This window comes from Tachyglossus aculeatus, chromosome 10 (genome assembly GCF_015852505.1).
Source record: "Tachyglossus aculeatus isolate mTacAcu1 chromosome 10, mTacAcu1.pri, whole genome shotgun sequence".
Taxonomy (NCBI): Eukaryota; Metazoa; Chordata; class Mammalia; order Monotremata; family Tachyglossidae; genus Tachyglossus; species Tachyglossus aculeatus.
Window position 1 is genome coordinate 13,915,844 of NC_052075.1, and position 20,144 is coordinate 13,935,987.

Sequence of the window (20,144 nt, forward strand, 5' to 3'; positions counted from 1 at the left end):
GATATTTTTCTGACATTACATTGTTTTCTATGAAAAAATACAGATTTATACAGATTATATTATATTATATCATATATAGATTATATTATACATTATACAAATATATTTGTACAGATTTGTTACTCTTTATTTTGCTTGTACATATTTACTATTCTATTTATTTTATTTTGTTAATATGTTTTGTGTTGTTGTCTGTCTTCCCCTTCTAGATTGTGAGCCAGCTGTTGGGTAGGGACCGTCTCTATATGTTGCCAACTTGTACTTCCCAAGCGCTTAGTACAGTGCTCTGCACACAGCAAGCGCTCAATAAATATGATTGAATGAATGAATGAATATGAAGATAGGCTCATGTTGTCAGAACGAAGTTCTCTAACTACCATACCGAGTTGTAATGAAAAGACATCATGGAAAAAAAATGCAATCTAAAACTTCAGAGTGGATTTTGGAAAGAAAGCCTCAGTTGTTTATTTGTATTTGACACCAGAAATAATTAACTGAAAAACACATTTTTTCAGATTACTATTAATCATAATTCTTATAGGTTCAGAGATTTATGAGGGTAAGTTTAGTTTTTGTCTTTTCACAATCAGTGCCGGGAGCACAGAAGCCTTGATCCTTGTCCAGGGATGTTTTTAAAATGAACCAGTATGTCAAAATTAACCCGCAAGGCTACAAGTTAAAAAAAAATTAAATCAGAAAGTGTTGACATTGGTCAATCATTCTGAAATACCCTGTTAGCAGCACACTGATATGGGAGCTTGCTATGAAACTAGTAGAAGTGTTCTCTTTTCTGGGGTTAGAATTTACTGATACATTCTCCAAAATCACAATAGCTCGCCCCCTCCACATACGAACTAACCTAGATGGTCCACCCAGCAGAATGGAGAAACAAAAAATTACTCCAAAATCATTTCCTGAAGCAATGAATACTATTCTGTGTTCCGGATCAGGGAAAGTCCACTTTTGAACTGTAAAATACGTTGCCAAGCTGTTCACCCAACCCAAAGTGTGATATTGGAGTCATCCTTCAGGACCTAGAATTACTTTCTCTCTTGACTTCGAATGAATCTAACAGCCCTCCCACTGAACATGTAGATAAAAGTAACTGCTCCAGGAAACTGAAGATGAACAGATGAATCAGACGAACTCTTTCAGCAGATTCCATTCCAATGAAATATTCATTCAAAATCATTCATTCCATGGTATTTATTGAGCACTTACTTTTTACGGTATTCATTAAGTGCTTACTATGGGCCAGGCACTGTACTAAGCCCTACAGTAGATACAAGTTACTCAGATTGGACATGGTCCGTGTCCCACATGGGGCTCATAATCTCAATTACCACTATTAATCCAAGCACTTATCTTGGGGTAATCTGCCACTTATGTGGGGAAACTGAGGCACAGAGAAGTTAGGTGAGTTGGCTAAGGTCACACAGCACACATGTGGCAGAGCTGGGATTAGAACCCAAGTCCTTCTGAATTCTGGAGGAAGAAATAAAGAAAAAGAAAGAAAGAAAGAAAGAAAGAAAGAGAGAGAGAGAGAGAGAGAGAGAAAGAGAGAAAGAAAGAAAGAAAGAAAAAGAAAAAGAAAGAAAGAAAGAAAGAAAGGAAGAAAGAAAGAAAGAAAGAAAGAGAGAAAGAGAGAGAGAGAAAGAGAGCGAGAGAGAGAGAAAGAAAGAAAGAAAGAAAGAAAGAAAGAAAATGAAAGAAAGAAAGAGAGAGAGAAAGAAAGAGAGAAAGAAAGAAAGAAAGAAAGAAAGAAAGAAAGAAAAAGAAAGGAAGAAAGAAGGAAAACTGGAGCTCCTTTTTTAAGCTTTGCTTCTGAGAACACTGGCACCGTTGATAACACATCACTATGTAACTCTGAGAAGTGATTTTTCAAAGCTGCTGTTTCGTGAGCATAACTACATTTTAAGCTACGGTGCCTTTGGTATGTACGTGGTTCAAAGAAGAATAGCGAATCCTGGATTGAAAGCTTTTAAAAGCGATGCACAGATGGAATGCCACATGGATATTTTTATTACGGGCAGATATAATCCCTGCAGCTTCTTTGTGCTATTGGTTTTGTCCACTGCAAATTTAACTAGGAACATTTCAAAGGGCTCATAATGCAGCCATGCAAATTAGCTTGGACCCATTGCTTAAATGAAATTAGATCAGGCCTAACGGAATTCAGACAGAGAGCCTAAAATGAATTTAACACACTTCACCTCGTCTGCCTGGGCATCGTGTCCGCTTAAGGCTTTATTTCTTGATGAGAACTGTCAGCCAGCAATTAGCCCTCAAACCTGGATGGGAAAAGTCTAAAGGCAAGACACAGCCTGATTTTGAAGCTTGAAGAAAAGGCCTAGGGCTAGAGAGCCTAGAAGGCAGGAACTTGTCCATTACTTCTATTATATGTTTTCCAAGTGTCTTGTATAGCCGTCCTTTGGGTTAGAAGGTAATGCCTTTGACAGTGAAATTGTATCCATGTAGTGGAGGTAGAATGAAAGAACTCCCTGAGCTATGGGACGCTTACTTGAGAGAGAACGGGAGTAACAGGCTAGGTGCAAACAGAAAATTAGGTGTTTGTAAATCACCTTACCAGAGATGTCCCAGCTCATTATAAATATGTTCTCTCATAAACGCAGCAGGCCAAATAGGTGCTTGATGAGACCACTTTATGAAGTAAAAGATACTTTTTGGATGTTAAGGCAGACTTAATCCTTTACTGAGGAAGATGACGCAAGAATTCCCTCACCTAGATTACTTTTCTATCAGACAAGTCAGGAATTAGATAAATTATTCCAACTACGCAGCAAGCTTTAGACTTAATTGGTGGAAAATAACTTAATTACTCTCCCTCCCTTCAAAGTCTTATGGAAGGCACATCTCCTCCAAGACGCCACCCCTAACTAAGCCCTCTTCTTCGTTTCTTCAACTCCCTTCTACTTTGCCCTGACTTGCTCCCTTTATTCTTCCTCCATCCCAGCCTCACAGCACTTATGTATATATATGTAATTTATTCACTTGTATTAATGTATTATTCCCCCTCTAGACTGCAAGCCATTATGGTCAGGGAATGTGAATGTGACATTGTTGTATTACACTCTTGCAAGCACTTAGTACACTGCCCATCAGCCTTGAAGTTTAAGGAACCTGGCATGTCATGCTGGTACCCCAATTTATAAAGATATAAAGGAATTAGAACCCATGACCTCTGACTCTCAAGCCCATGCTCTTTCCACTGAGCCACGTTGCTTCTCGAGTTTAGGCCAATATGTACTATTAACTGAGTTTAGGAGATGCACGCATATGTTCCGCATGTACTGAAGAATCAATTTTATATGGTATAGCTAGCATTAATAATTTAATGAACTGCTAACAGTTGTTAGTATGTCTCCCCCTTCTAGACTGTGAGCCTGTTGTTGGGTAGAGACCGTCTCCATATGTTGCCGACTTGTACTTCCCAAGCGCTTAGTACAGTGCTCTGCACACAGTAAATGCTCAATAAATATGATTGAAGGAATGAACGAATTAATAAAATAATAACAATAGTAATAATGGCATTTATTAAGCGCTTACTATGTGCCGAGCACTGTTCTAAGCGCTGGGGAGGTTAGAAGGTGAACAGTTTGTCCCACAGGGGGCTCACAGTCTTCATCCCCATTTTACAGATGAAGGTTGGAAGGTTGGAACTACTGTAAATCATAAAACTACCCACTCCTTAAATAATATATTCAATAAACTGATTCACAACGACTTGGTTTCTCAAAGGATATTTCATTAATGATACTGTTGCACACCGTCATTAAGACTACGTTTTCTGAGGCATAAAATTCACGTAAAATAGTCTGCACAATTTTTTCATAGCAAACAATGATAAAAAAGCCATCGTTATGCTAATAATAATCAAATTGTTATGTGCTTACTATGTTCCAGGCACCATACTAAGCACTAGGGTAGGTGCAAGATAATCAGGTTGGACTCAGTCCCTGTTCCACATGGGGCTCAAGGTCTTACTCTCCACTTTACAGGTGAATTAAGCCAAAGCACAGAGAAGTTCAGTGATTTGCCCAAGGCCTGACAGCCTCTGAAAGAATGTTCTATTCCGTTCCCTTTCCCTCGTTCCTCAATCAATCAATCAATCGTATTTATTGAGTGCTTACTGTGTGCAGAGCACTGTACAAAGCGCTTGGGAAGTACAACAAAGCCTAGATGATGAAACCCTCCTGTTGACTTGTTTTGGATGTATATAGGATGCTCACAACTTCACATTTCATTTTCCTCCTTCATTCTTCTGGGGTTTTTTTTGGGGGGTGGGGGTTTCTCCCAGCTACATGACAAGCCACAGACAATCAGGCTTGGTCATCGCATTGAGTTCTGCCCACCTGAAGTCGGTGTCTGCACCCGCTTGACATGCTCCATTGGAATTAATGAGAAGCAGATGGCTTGCCTCTAGAGTACCTAACCAAGAAAAATAGAACTGTCCTTTTGAAATGGCCTGTGGCAAGGAAAATGATAGCTTTGGCCTGGAACGAAAGGAACATATTTTCCTTCCTAAAATGCCAAAAAACCCAAGTTGCCTCAGATAAGACGCTGACCAACTTGCGGAGTTACAGAACAGAAAAATGCAGAATTGACAAGTGGTATTCATTGAACACTTACTGCACACAGAGCACCGTGCTAAGTGCTTAGAGTGTCATCCTGGCATCAAATCATGGTTTAACACCCAGTATTCTGTCTTTAAGAGAGACAATGGAAACCTTACAAGGCCTCTGTGTTGTGAGCCAATCGAGAGTAGCTCATCTTTTAGACTGTGAGCCCACTGTTGGGTAAGGATTGTCTCTATATGTTGCCAACTTGTACTTCCCAAGCGCTTAGTATAGTGCTCTGCACACAGTAAGCGCTCAATAAATACGACTGATTGATATATGACATTGTGTGAAGGTCATGTGGGTGGCAGTGAGGGCAGCAGCAGCGCTTTCCATGCCCAGTCAGGAGGAGATGAAAGAGGTGGGCAACAGTTGGAGAGGCAGCCTGGCCTCGTGGAAGAACTTGAACCTAGGAGTCAGAGGTCCTGGGTTCTAATCCTGCCTCTGCCACTAGTCCGCTGCCTGACCTTGGGCAAGTCACTTCACTTCTCCATGTCTCAGTTACCCCATCTGTTTAATGGGAATAAAGACTGTGAACACTCTGTAGGACAGGGATAGTGTCCGACATGATTGTCTTATACCAACCCAGTGCTTAGAGAAGCAGCGTGGCTCAGTGGAAAGGGCACGGGCTTTGGAGTCAGAAATCATGGGTTCAAATCCTGGCGCCCCCAACTGTCAGCTGTTTGACTTTGGGCAAATCACTTCACTCCTCTGTGCCTCAGTTCCCTAATCTGGAAAATGGGGATGAAGGCTGTGAGCCCCCCGTGGGACAACCTGATCACCTTGTAACCTCTTCAGCGCTTAGAACAGTGCTTTGCACATAGTAAGCACTTAATAAATGCCATCATCATCATCATCATCATCATTATTATTATTATTACAGTACCTGGAACAGAGTAAGTACTTAACAAATACTATTAAAAAAAACAGAGCTGGGGACAGGGAAGGATACTGATTTTGAGTTTGCATAAATATTCCCTCTGTTTCCCCACATGTGTTTCTTGCTGATTTTACTGCATCCAAAGATTGTCTCCCATTGTTGGGTAGGGAGACAATCTATATGTTGCCGATTTGTACTTCCCAAGCACTTAGTACAGTGCTCTGTACACAATAAGCACTCAATAAATATGACTGAATGAATGAATTGTCAGATCTCCCAGTCAATCAGATCCTGTCTGTAGAATCCAACCAGAGAGCACGGCTCATGAGTGGGCTGTAAATCGGCCTTTTCAGCTGGCTGGAGGAGAATCAGATGCAGGAGTCCAGGGATGTCTGCATGCCATCTAATGTACCTTAGGCTATGTGCACCTGTATCATCAATCTACTTCCCAAGCGCTTAGTACAGTGCTCTGCACAGAGTAAGCGCTCAATAAATACGATTGATTGATTGATTGATTGAGACTGGAGGGTTTCTAGGGTTTTAGTTCTCAAATAGTCCATGGTGTGCTGAGGCAGTCACCATTTGCAAAAAGGAACTTCAAGCAAATCATGAGGCTTTCCCACATACTCTATATATGAATCAATCACACAATAGTATGTATTGTGTGCTTACTGTGTGCACAGCACTCTACTGTACCAACAGAGTTGGTGGACACAATCCCTGCCCACAACAAGCTCACGGTCTAGAGGGGGAGGCAGACATTAAAGAAATGAATTTTGGATAAGTACATAAGAGCTGTGCGGCTGAGGGAGAGGTGAATAAAGGGGTGAAAATCCAACTGTGAGTGTGGCACAGAAGGGAGTGGGAGAAGAGGAAATGGGGACTCAGTAGGGGAAGGCCACTTGGAGGAGATGTGCTTTCAATAATGCTTTGAAGGGGGAGTAGAGTGATGATAGTCTGTCAGAAATGAAGAGGGAGGGCATTCCAGGCCAGAGGCAGGATGTAAGCAGCGTGGCTCAATGGAAAGAGCCCGGGCTTGGGAGTCAGAGGTCACGGGTTCAAATCCCGCCTCCGCCAAATGTCAGCTGTGTGACCTCGGGCCAGTCACTTAACTTCTCTGGGCCTCAGTCACCTCATCTGTAAAATGGGGATTAAGACTGTGAGCCCCACATGGGACAACCTGATCACCTTGTATCTCCCCCAGCGCTTAGAACAGTGCTTTGCACATAGTAAGCGCTTAACAAATGCCATCATTATTATTATTATGGGGATTAAGACTGTGAGCCCCACGTGGGACAACCTGATCACCTTGTATCTCCCCCAGCGCTTAGAACAGTGCTTTGCACATAGTAAGCGCTTAACAAATGCCATCATTATTATTATTATGGGGATTAAGACTGTGAGCCCCACGTGGGACAACCTGATCACCTTGTATCTTCCCTAGCACTTAGAACAGTGCTTTGCACATAGTAAGCGCTTAACAAATGCCATTATTATACTATTCTATTTATTTTGTTCATGATGTGCATCTAGTTTTATCTCTATTTATTGTGATGACTTGACACCTGTCCACATGTTTTGTTTTGTTGTCTGTCTCCCCCTTCTAGACTGTGAGCCCGTTGTTGGGTAGGGACCGTCTCTATAGGTTGCCAACTTGGACTTCCCCAGCGCTTAGTACAGTGCTCTGCACACAGTAAGCACTCAATGATTACGACTGAATGAATGAATGAATGAATGAACAAACACCAACACTGTTATTACTGTTATTAAGATAGGAGAGGGCAAATTGATTCAGTGCTTTAAAGCCGATGATAAGGAATTTCCATTTGATACAGAGGTGGATAGTCAACCACTGGAGGTTTTTGAGGGGGTGGGTAAAAATGGACTGAATGATTTTGTGGAAAAACGATCGGGGCGGCAGAGTGAAGTATGAACTGGAGTGGGGAGAGACGAGAGGTAGGGAGGTCAGAAATGAGGCTGATTCTGTAGCCAAGGCAAGAGAGGACAATTGCTTGGATTAATGAAGTAGCAGTTTAGATGGGGAGGAAAGCGTGGATTTTAGCAGTGATGTGACGGTTAAACTGGCAGGATTTAACGACAGATTGAATATGTGGGTTGAATGAGAGAGATGAGTTGAGAACAGCAACAAGGTTAGAAACTTGTGAGACAGGAAGGGTGGTGGTACAAGATATGCACGTCTTTTAAACACTCCAGTATTCAGTTATTGAAATTAAAAGACTGTGTGAAAAAGGGGACAAAACGTTACTATAATAAAGTCTTCTACTTCACCCCAAATCAAAAGATCAGGGGGTCTTTTGTTACAAAACAAGCCCAATCGGTGTAGTTCATTAACACAATTAGAAGAAGTGCATTCTCCAATTTCAGATATCTATTTGCTCTTAGGCACTTTCTGCCTTAACTTAATCAAATTTAACTTGGGAGAATCTTTCCCAGCTACACAATCAAAAGGGTAAATTAAACTGCAAGGCGATCTACTAAAAAAGTCAATTATTTTATCAGTTCATTTTTCTGGGTGAATTAGGTTGAGCACTGTTTAATTAAAAATAAAGCAGGAAAACATACATGTCTAGGAAAAGATGGAGGACTCATTGTGCTTTCATTAGTAAGAAATGCCAAAAGTGATCTTTATATCTTCAAATCTGAAGAAGGGGACTTCTGATCTTTCTTTTTGGTGATAATATTTTGATGGAAAAATGGCCTAAATCGGATCAACTTTTGCATAGTGCATCCTTAATTTCTGTTCAGCATTTGTTACATTAAAAGTCATGCCACTGTGTCAGGATAGTTCATAAAGCTTCATGAGCTGTCATACGGATACTCATTTGCACCGATAGAAACCACGCTGTCAGTTAACATCTCCCAAACTGAAGGACAGCTATATATGAAATAAATCTGGATCATACATGTTTTAACTTAAAATCTGCAGGCCTCAAACAAAGCAGTTTAGGTATGGCCAACCTGGAAACTACTGAAGTTCAGGGAGAAAGACAGAAAACCTTTATGGCATTCTCTTCAGAAAAATTGGAAATGGTTTATCTGGAATTTAGAGCCCAAGCCATTGGATTTATTGTTGGAGGGAACCCGAGGTTTGAACTATTGATCCTATATCTCAACAGGCTTTCTAGGATAATTGGAGAAAATTTATTTTCAATATCTGACCTCTGATTCCATCAGTTATGTACACTCGGCTTTAGTGAATACTCGTAGCAAGGCGTAGATTATGGCTCTTGCTAAATATTTGGTAAGCCACCATCCTGGTTTCCTCCCTTAATTCTTTGGTTGCTAGTCCCTTGAGGACCACAGACCCTGTTTAATTTTCTGGTTTTTTCCATCTCTTAGTTACAATCAGGAAGTGTTTCCTTTGCCTTCCTCTGGCTCAGGCTCTGTGATAGACAGGTGAGTATCGGGCTGCTTCCATCACGGAGCAGGCACTGATCTCTGCTCCCCGCCTTCAGATCAATCAATCAATCATCATCAATCGTATTTATTGAGCACTTACTATGTGCAGAGCACTGTACTAAGCGCTTGGGAAGTACAAATTGGCAACATATAGAGACAGTCCCTACCCAACAGTGGGCTCACAGTCTAGAAGGGGGAGACAGAGACCAAAATCAAACATACTAACAAAATAAAATAAATAGGATAGGTACAAGTAAAATAAATAAATAAATAAATAAATAAATACAGTAATAAATACGTACATATATACATATATACAGGTGCTGTGGGGAAGGGAAGGAGGTAAGATGGGGGGATGCAGAGGGAGACGAGGGGGAGAGAAAGGAAGGGGCTCAGTCTGGGAAGGCCTCCTGAAGGAGATGAGATCTCAGTAGGACCTTGAAGGGAGGAAGAGGGCTATTATCAGATCTGTTGTTGTGCTCCCACTCCATCTCCAGATGCCCCGGGCATAGAGCCTCTGCTGTCACGGGGCATCCCCAGGCTGCCACGTTGGTCTTCCCTTCTCCCTCTCAATCAGTCAATCAATCAATCATATTTATTGAGCACTTACTATGTGCAGAGCACTGTCCTAAGCACTTGGGAAGTACAAATTGGCAACATATAGAGACAGTCCCTACCCAACATTGGGCTCACAGTCCCCGATGCCAAACAGCAGTCTGAGCTGAGTTCCGTGGTGCAGAGAAGCTCCGGTTAGTTTTGTCGGCTAACTAGGACAGAGCAGGATGGGGGGAAAAGCTGAGCTACATTGTTGTCCCCATGGTCCTGGGTGAGCCCCTTGCTCTCGAGAGGGGGCTCCGAGTTGGCTCCTCCATGGGTCCAATGCAACCCTCCGCCCTCTTCCCCAGCCCTTCTTGCCTGTGGCATGTCCCCCTCCCTACCCCCTGAACTGCCTCAGGTGCCCACTGTCTGCCCCCTATCCCCTAGGGCTTACCGGGGGTAGTCTCCTACACCCCAAATTGCTGGCCCAATGCAGCATCTTTGCAGTGTGCCGGGGCCTCCATGCCCTCACACAGCACCCCCCGTGCTGGTAGTGGGCTCCACTGCCAGATCATCTCCAGCTGTCCAAGCCCACCACCCATCTCCCAAATACACTGACACCAAGAGGCCATGGCCCGGCCCCAGCTTCTGGCCCCGAGTGCAGCCCCCCGCAAATCCTGGACCCTCTGCAAGCTGCCGGACCCCTCCACCCCCTACCCCGTTGCAGCTTGGCCTCATTTTTCCCCAACAGCTTGGTATATTTCATTCAGTCATTCATTCAGTTGTATTTATTGAGCGCTTACTATGTGCACAGCACTGTACTAAGCGATTGGGAAGTCCAAGTTGGCAACATATAGAGACGGTCTCTACCCAACAGCGGGCTCACAGTCTAGAAGGGGGAGACGGATAACAAAACAAAACGTATTAAAACATATTTGGGACACCTCCCCACTTCCTCACCTCTGGGCCACGTGACTACAAGATGGAGGATTGGGCCAGGAGTTGGAGGTCAATGGAACTAATAAAAATAATAATGATGGCATTTGTTAATAATAATGCTAATAATAATGGCATTTGTTAAGCGCTTACTATGTGCAAAGAACTATTCTAAGCACTGGGGGGGATACAAGGTGATCAGGTTGTCCCATGTGGGGCTCACTGTCTTAATCCCCATTTTACAGATGAGGCAACTGAGGCTCAGAGAAGTTAAGTGACTTGCCCAAGGTCACACAGCAGACATGTGGCGGAGCCAGGATTAGAACCCAAGACCTCTGACACCCAAGCCCGGGCTCTTTCCACTGAGCCACGCTGTGCTTACTATGTGCCAGGCACTGTACTAAGCGCTGGGGTGGATACAAGCAAGTCAGGATGGATAGAGTCCCTGTCCCACGTGGAGCTCACAGTCTCAATATCACTTTACAGATGAGGTAACTGAGGCCCAGAGAAGTGAAGTGATGTACCCAAGGTCACGCAGCAGACATGTGGTGGAGCCAGGATTAGAATTCATGACTTTCCGACTCCCAAGCCCATATTCTATCCACTAGCCCATGCTGGAACTGTTGGAGGAGCGACCAAGAATAATGATGGATACCATTAGAGACCGAAGGATGCCATCTTCCTGCTAGACCACCAGAGAGAAGCCACAGAACCCAACATCATAATAATAACATGATATTTGTCAAGCACCTACTTTGTGCCCAGCCCTGTACTAAGCGCTTGGGTGGATACAAGCAAATTGAGTTGGACACAGTCCCAGTTCCATGTGGGCTCACAGTCTCAATTTCCATTTTACAGTTGAGGTAACCGAGGCCCGGAGAAGTGAAGTGATTTGCCCAAGGTCACACAGCAGACAAGAGGTGAAGCTGGGATTAGAACCCAGGACTTTATAAATCCCAGTCCCACGCTCTATCCACTATACCATGCTGCTTCTCAACTATGTATCTACTACATACAACCCGGCACACTTTGTTCCTCTAATGCTAACCTTCTCCCTGTACCTCCATCTCGTCTATTTTACCACCGACCTCTGGCCTGGAACGCCCTCCCTCCTCATATTCAATCGTATTTATTGAGCGCTTACTGTGTGCAGAGCACTGTACTAAGTGCTTGGGAAGTACAAGTTGGCAACATATAGAGACGGTACCTACCCAACAGTGGGCTCACAGTCTAGTCATATCAGGTAGATAATTGCTCTTCCCCACTTCAAAGCCTTATCGAAGGCACATACCCTTCAAGAAGCCTTCCCTAAGTCCCTTCTCCTCTACTCCAACTCCCTTCTGCGCCACTCTTACTTGCTCCTTCATTCATTCTCCCTCCCATCCCCACAGCACATATGTATATATCTGCAATTCACCTATTTCATTCATTCATTCAATCGTATTTATTGAGCGCTCACTGTGTGCAGAGCACTGTACTAAGTGCTTGGGAAGTACAAGTTGGCAACATATAGCGATGGTCCCTACCCAACAGTGGGCTCACAGTCTAGAAGGAGGAGACAGAGAACAAAACAAAACATATTAACAAAATAAAATAAATAGAATGAATATGTACAAATAAAATTAATAAATATTTACTTATCTATCTATTTATTTATGTCTATTAATATCAGTCTCCCTCTCTAAATAATAATAACAATAATTTTGGTATTTGTTAAGCGCTTACTATGTGCAAAACACTGTTCTAAGCGCTGGGGAGGAGACAAGGTGATCAGGTTGTCCCATGTGGGGATCACAATCTTAATTCCCATTTTCCAGATGAGGTCACTGAGGCCCAGAGAAGTTGAGTGACTTGACCAAAGTCACCCAGCTGACAAATGGCGGAGCCGGGATTTGAACCCCTGACCTCTGACTCGCAAGCCCGGGCTCTTTCCACTGAGCCACGCTGCTTCTCTAGGCCGGGAGTTTGTTGTGGGCAGGGAAATGTCTGTTTGCTGCGATACTGTACTCTCCCAAATGTTTGGTATGGTGCTTTGCACGTAGTTACCGCTCAATAAGTACAGTTGAATATAATTGGCATTTGTTAAGCGCTTACTATGTGCAAAGCACTGTTCTAAGTGCTGGGGAGGATACAGGGTGATCAGGTTGTCCCACGTGGGGCTCACAGTCTTAATCCCCATTTTACAGATGAGGGAACTGAGGCCCAGAGAAGTTAAGTGACTTGCCCAAGATCACACAGCAGACATGTGGTGGAGTCGGGATTCGAACCCATGACCTCTGACTCCAAAGCCCGTGCTCTTTCCACTGAGCCACGCTGCTTCTCAAATGAATGAATGAATGAACTATTGCATAGAAAAGAATATTGCTAATAAAACACTGGAGAAGAGACTGCTTTCTTCATAGGCCCATTTTTTCAGCTCTTTGGGGGCAAGGATCTGGTCTTCTAACTCTGTTGTGCTCTCCCCAGGCATTTAGTAAGAAAACACTGGAGAAGAGGCTGCTTTCTTCATAGGCTCCATTTTTTAAGCTCTTTGGGGGCAAGGATCTGGTCTTCTAACTCTATTGTGCTCTCCCCAGGCATTTAGTAAAGTGCTCTGCACAGAGTAAGTGCTCTGATTGATTGACTGACTGAATGAATGCAAAGATTATTTCAAAAAGCTCCGCTGAATGGCAGCATCTAGTACCCTGAATATTATATTCTGGAACACAGTTTGCTGGTTTCTCCGATGGTTTGGTAATGAACACTCTTAACCACATCAGTGTAATTGTTTTTGCACAAGACTATCCAATTTAAGATAAGTGATCTGATAAGTTGTACACTTTATTCTGATAAACATGCAGAACAGCAAATTTAGCCCAACTAAGTAGGTTAATAAACCAAGCTAGTCATGCCAATACTTAAACACATATATCATTACGGTGCATATAGTTCATCATTTGTTTTAATTCAATATTATGTGCCTTGGGATGGGAACAATTGCAAAAAACATAGGAATTTTTAGTTTCTAGTTATAACCAGAACCACCAGAAAATATTTAACAAAAATTTTTCTTTATGGCTTGCTAGAAAAAGAATAAAACATAATTTCTCAATGAGCTCTCCTCCCAAAAGACAAGCTAACATGGATGAACCAGCAATTCTACATATGTATTTGGTATCGACTATACAGATTACTTTTTCCCAAATGTATATGATTCCAGGACAATAATTACAAATAAGGTGATTTGTGTCCACATCTTGTTTGGCCTGAGAAGGATGGGCCTGGCAGTCGGAGGACTTCAATTCTAATCCTGCCTCTGCGAATTGCCTGCTCTGTGACCTTGGGCAAGTCAGTTAACTTCTCTGTGCCTCAGTTTCCTGTTCTCCCTCCTCCTTGGACTGCGGGACATGGACTGTGGCTGGACTGATTATGTTGCTTACTACAGTGTTTGGCACGGAGTAAAAACCCAACAAATGCCAAGATTATTGTGACAAGTTAGAAAACTGGCAAAGGATCAGGGGACATTAGTCACACAGTTGCTCTTAAATCCAGATTCCTTTGTTTCCTGTACCCGCATTCTTAAATTAGCACATCTCCAAGAAAAGGCCAATTCTTCAACCACCACGGATTTCTTATGTAACATATTGTATATTAATTAGTTATTGGATTTTGATTATCGGTGTTGGATTATTCACACACATGTTTATCATATATACCCATATTCATTCATGTTCATTCATGTAGGTCAATTTACCTCTTTTTTGTCTCCTCCAACATACGCCAAACGTAATGAGGCAGGAAACTGTTCATCCTTGTTCTGTATACATTGTAAGCATCTTCTACAGCGCTCTGCACATGATAGACTCTGAGTCCCGAGTCTGAAAGTCTTCTCCTTTAGCCACTGTGCCTTGTTTTCATTTGATTTTTATTCCATGTATTCATCATTATCCTTGACTTTTAGGTTGCTTCTGTGCCAACCTACTCACCGTACTTCGATCTTGTCTATCTCGCTATCAAATTCTTGCCCATGTCCTGCCCCTGGCTTGTAATGCCCTCCCTCTTCATATCTGATGGACAATTAAGGAAGGGACTCCCTCCCTTCAAAGCCTTATTAATAATGATGGCATTTGTTAAGCACTTATTATGTGCAAAGCACTGTTCTAAGTGCTGGGGGCGGGGGGATACAAAGTGATCAGGTTGTCCCACGTGGGGCTCACAGTCTTAATCCCCATTTGACAGATGAGGTAACTGAGGCTCAGAGAAGTGAAGTGACTTGCCCAAGGTCACACAGCAGACATGTGGTGGAGCGGGATTAGAACCCATGACCTCTGACTCCCAAGCCCGGGCTCCTTCCACTGAGCCACGCTGCTTATTGAAGGCACATCCCCTCCAAGAACCTTCCTTCACCAAGCCCTCATTTCCTCTTCTCCGACTCCCTTCTGCATTGCCCTCCCCTTCCTCGGCCCCACAGCTTTTGTACCCGTATCTGTAATTTATATATTTATATTACCGTCTGTTTCCCCCTCTGGAATGTAAGTTTGTTGTGGGCGGGAAACATGTCTACCAACTTTATGTTGTTATGCTCTCCCAACTGCTCAGTACAGTGCTCTGCACACAGTGAGAGCTCAAAAAATACAATTGATGGATTGATCGACTGTTTTATTACTTCATCTTCCCTTACATATCTGTCACTGGTCCCCTTTCTCATTCTTATTCTTCGGTTGTGAAACACTTGGGGGTTGGAGATGGTGCCCAGTTCATTCATTCAATCGTATTTATTGAGCGCTTACTGTGTGCAGAGCACTGTACTGAGCGCTTGGGAAGTACAAGTTGGCAACATATAGAAACAGTCCCTACCCAAAAATGGGCTCACGGTTTTTGCCTGTATATTTGTTTCTCAGCACTTAGTGCAGTATTTTGCAGTAGATGCTCAGCAACTAGCTTAATAAGTATTTTTACTACTACTCATACACTGTAAGTTCCTTGGAGGCAGAGATAATAATAATAATGGCATTTTTTAAGCACTTACTATGTGCAAAGCACTGTTCTAAGCACTGTGGGGGGGGTACAAGGTAATCAGTTTGTCCCACGGGGGGCTCACAGGCATCATCCCCATTTTACAGATGAGGTAACTGAGGCACAGAGAAGTGAAGTGACTTGCCCAAAGTCACACAGCTGACAATTGGCAGAGTGGGATTTGAACCCATGACCTCTGACTCCAAAGCCCAGGCTCTTTCCACTGAGCCACGCTGTATCTTCACTATTATTTATTATTATCATTATTATTATCATATTTCTAGTTTTTTATGTGTCAAGCACTGTTCTAAGCACTAGGATAGATATAAGTTAATCACACTGGACCAACCCCAGTCCTCCAAGGAACTCCCGGGCTAAATAGGAGGAAGAATAGGTATTTAATTTCCATTTTACAGATGAAATGGTACAGAGAAGTTAGGTGATTTGTCCAATGTCCCACAGCAGGCAGCTGGCAGAGACAGATTTAAACCCAGGTAACAATAATAATAATAATAATAATGATGGCATTTATTAAGGGCTTACTATGTGCAAAGCACTGTTCTAAGCGCTGGGGAGGTTACAAGGTGAGCAGGTTGTCCCACGGGGGGCTCACAGTCTTCATCGCCATTTTCCAGATGAGGGAACTGAGGCACAGAGAAGTGAAGTGACTTGCCCAAAGTCACACAGCTGACAATTGGCAGAGCCGGGATGTGAAACCATGAACTCTAACTCCAAAGCCCGTGCCCTTTCCACTGAGCCACACTGCTTCTCGATTGCATTGTACTTTCTCAGATGCTTAATACAGTGCTCTGTCCCTAGTAAGTGCTCACTAAATACTACTGATTGATCATTTCTTATACTCACTCCCTCTGGCTTCCAAAGACGCTTCCCAAGTCATCCGAACAAAACCAGTCCCTGCGAACTAGACCTGGACTGATTTCTGGATTAGAGGGTTAGTCTGAATCTCTGGAAAGGATCAATTCAGCATCCCCACTGGAAATGTCACCAGTAACAGGGGAAAAAGAAAGGAGTCCGCACACTCTGGAGAGCAAAGAATATTCACTTTCGGGTCCAGCAATCATCCAGCCGTGGGAACGATGTTACCGATCTGGGCTTTTCCTGGGAGAATGTTTTTACGAAGTGACCCAGAACCAAAATTCCTATTCCGTTATTTCCGATACGTTGACTCGCTCAGCAAATGGCTATTACCATCCAGGTTTCAAGTTCTAAACAAAGGACACGTTTTTATCCAATAGGATGTGCAACAGTCATGCACGCAACATTGCTTTGACGTTTTTGACATACCCCTCCGGGATCTTAATTACTTTAGAAGTACAGCAGAGCCATCATGCATTCATTTTTGCTCTGGGAACGCACTGAAAAGGTAGACTACTCTTAAAGTAACAAAAATGTAAACCAAGAAAAATACATAATCTAAAAATGACATATTTTGATATTCCCTGTACAGCCATTTGCGAAAGTAATTTTCCAATGGGAGAAATTCAAGCAACTGAATGCCCCAGAAAGTACTGTGAAATGTTGAAATAATAGGATTCTCTTTTCTCCTTGCTCATTGTTGGTCCTCATAAATATTCATTAATGACTCCTGCTCTGTACCCCCTTGAAAGCAACATGAACAAAAGATTTTGTTTGCAGTTGCTGTTAATTAACAAAGTCCACAAAGGCCTGGGTAATAGATGAAGGCTTCCAACAATGGGGCTGTGGTATCTTCCATTCCATTCAAGTGAAATCATCTGAAATTGTGGGTAATAATAGTGAAATTACTGGCTAGAAGAAACTTCCATTTTGACCGTCTGGACTTCTGGATTTCTGGTGGGATGGCCACTAATGAGTTAATTGTGAATACTTTTCCACTGCCCTTGGAACAGAATGAAAACAATACTCTTGTCTTATTTACCTACATAAACAACATGATTTAGAAGAAAATAGGCAGCTTTACTAATGAAAAATGTAAATTCAGACTTCATGTGTTATTCATGAAATCTCTTAGACCACAATTGCTATTTTCAAGTATTTAGCTGCTGTGAAAAGCATCTTCAGCAGTGATAGTAGACGTTGACTGTTGAGTGTCAGAAATAATGACTTAGCTGCTTGATAATCTTTCACGAATGCGCTCAATTAGAGCTCAGGCTTATACGAATATTTGGGTTGTAGGAAGATTTAAAATTAATTACCCAGTTTTGCTTTATTTCTCATAAAAAAAATCCAAGATGATTACACTGAAAGTTCATGACTAACTCCGTTAGGTCCCTATTCCGCATGATATATGCAGCTCTGTACTTCAAGAGCCCCTGGATTCCACTTTAAGAATCCAGCTTCAGATATCTGCGAGGGAAGAAAAGTAGTTTTGGACTTGAACTGCAGGGAGTCTTATGGAGGGGGAGGTCTGAAAATATTAACACTTTGAATTTAAATAGCGTCTTTTCAATTTTCCCAAAGAAATTTAACCTTAATGTTTTTATTTAACCTGGCTACATCTCTGTGAGGTAAAGAGAATTATCCATAATTTACAGATGAGGAAGATGAGACCCAGAGAGGCTGACTTACCCAAAGTGAAGACGCAGCTCTGTAACAAATCTGAGATCAGTAAGGAAGCAACTCGGCCTAGCGGAAAGAGCAGAAGCCTAGAAGTCAGAGGAGCTGAGTTCTAATCCCGTCTCTGCCCTTTGTCTGCAGTGTAGCCTTGGGCAAATCACTTACTTTATCTGTGTCTCAGTTAACTCATATGAAAAATGGGGATTAAGGCTGCGAGCTCCACGTGGGACAGGGACAGAACCCAACCTGATTTGCTCGTATCTACCCCAGCGCTTAGTAAGAAATCTGGCACATAGTAAGTGCTTAACTAATTCAACAATTATTAATCAGTGCATACTGGTTCCCTAGGGGGTGAAATCCCGAAGAAGTGTCAGATAATTGGCATTGAAATGGTGAAGAAACAAGTGAAGGACAATCAGTCCTTAACTTCAAGTTTTTTTGTCTTCCATAGCCTTCTTGAATTTCATTTGGGGAAGCAGTGTGGCTCAGTGGAAAGAGCCCAGGCTTTGGAGTCAGAGGTCAGGGGTTCAAATCCCGGCTCTGCCAATTGTCAGCTGTGTGACTTTGGGCAAGTCACGTCTCTGGGCCTCAGTTACCTCATCTGTAAAATGGGGATTAAGACTGTGAGCCCCCCTGGGACAACCTGATCACCTTGTAACCTCCCCAGCGCTTAGAACAGTGCTTTGCACATAGTAAGCGCTTAATAAATGCCATCATTGTTATTATTAGTAATAGATGCCAAGTTCTATATCAGTTGCTTTCAAACCATCTTTCATCTAACCCCTTATTATCCACTGAAACAATTGTTGACAGACCACAATTTTTAGCTAACCTGGGGGGTTTACAGAAATGAAACTCCTGGGTTGTAGAAGAAGTACTTATATTTCAACATATATGAGAAGGAACGTGGCCTAATGGAAAAAAAAAAACAGGCCTGGGGAGCAGAGTACCTCGGTTCCAATCCCAGCACTGCTAATTATTTGCTGTGTGACCTTGGGCAAGGTCTTAACTTCTCTGTGCCTCAGTTTCCTCAGCTGTAAAGTGGAGATTAAATAGCCGTTCTCTCTCTTGGACTGTGAGCCCCAAATGGGACAGGGACTGTGCCCGAATTAATTAGCTTGTATTTACCAGTGCTTGATGTGTGAGTGCTTAACTTCACTTTCAAATAAAATACTACATTTTAAATAGGTGCGCTCGGCTTCTTTTGATTGCCAATGAAGGATGGACACAGGTTACCAAAGATCCTGTCACAGTGTTTGAAATAGCATTTCTGGCAGAGTTGCCAACTTCCCGAAATGAATTCCACAACGGTCTATCTAAACTGTGTCAGGAAAACACACATTAAAACAGAATTGGTATTTTTTTTTTGGTTAGCATGAATAGTTGACTCCTGACTCCAAACCTGACAGCAAATATTATAAACATTGCTGAAGGTCAAAATCCCAGGCCAATGGCAGTCCTCACCTAGAACTTACCATCTAGAGAAGCAGCGTGGCTCAGCGGAAAGAGCCTGGGCTTTGGAATCAGAGGTCCGGGGTTCAAATCCTGCCTCTGCCAATTGTCAACTGTGTGACTTTGGGCAAGTCACTTCACTTCTCTGTGCCTCAGTTCCCTCAACTGTAAAATGGGGAGTAAGACTGTGAGGCCCCCCGTGGGAAAACCTGATCACCTTGTAACCTCCCCAGCACTTAGAACAGTGCTTTGCACAGTGTAAGCACTTAATAAATGCCATTATTATTATTATTATCTAGAGGCAAAGCAGTCCTCACCTAGCTGTTGATGATGATAATAATAATAATAATAATAACAATCATAATACTAATGGCATTTGTTAAGCACTTACTATGTGCCAAGCACCGTTCTAAGCACTGGGGGAGATAGAAAGTAATCAGATGGTCCCATGTGGGGCTCATAGTCTTATTCCCCATTTTACAGATAAGGGAAGTGAGGCACAGAGATGTTAAGTGACTTGCCCTAAGTCACACAGCTGGCAAGTGACGGAACCAGAATTAGAACTCACGACCTCTGACTCCCAGCCTGAGCTCCTTCCACGGAGCCACACTGTTTCTCTAAGGTAAGGTGAAAGGAGTTGAAATGATCCCTAACCCTATCCCTATCCCTAACCATTCTCCTGTTTGTGTCTCTTTTACAGTGAAAAAACCTAAGAATTGACATTCTCACCC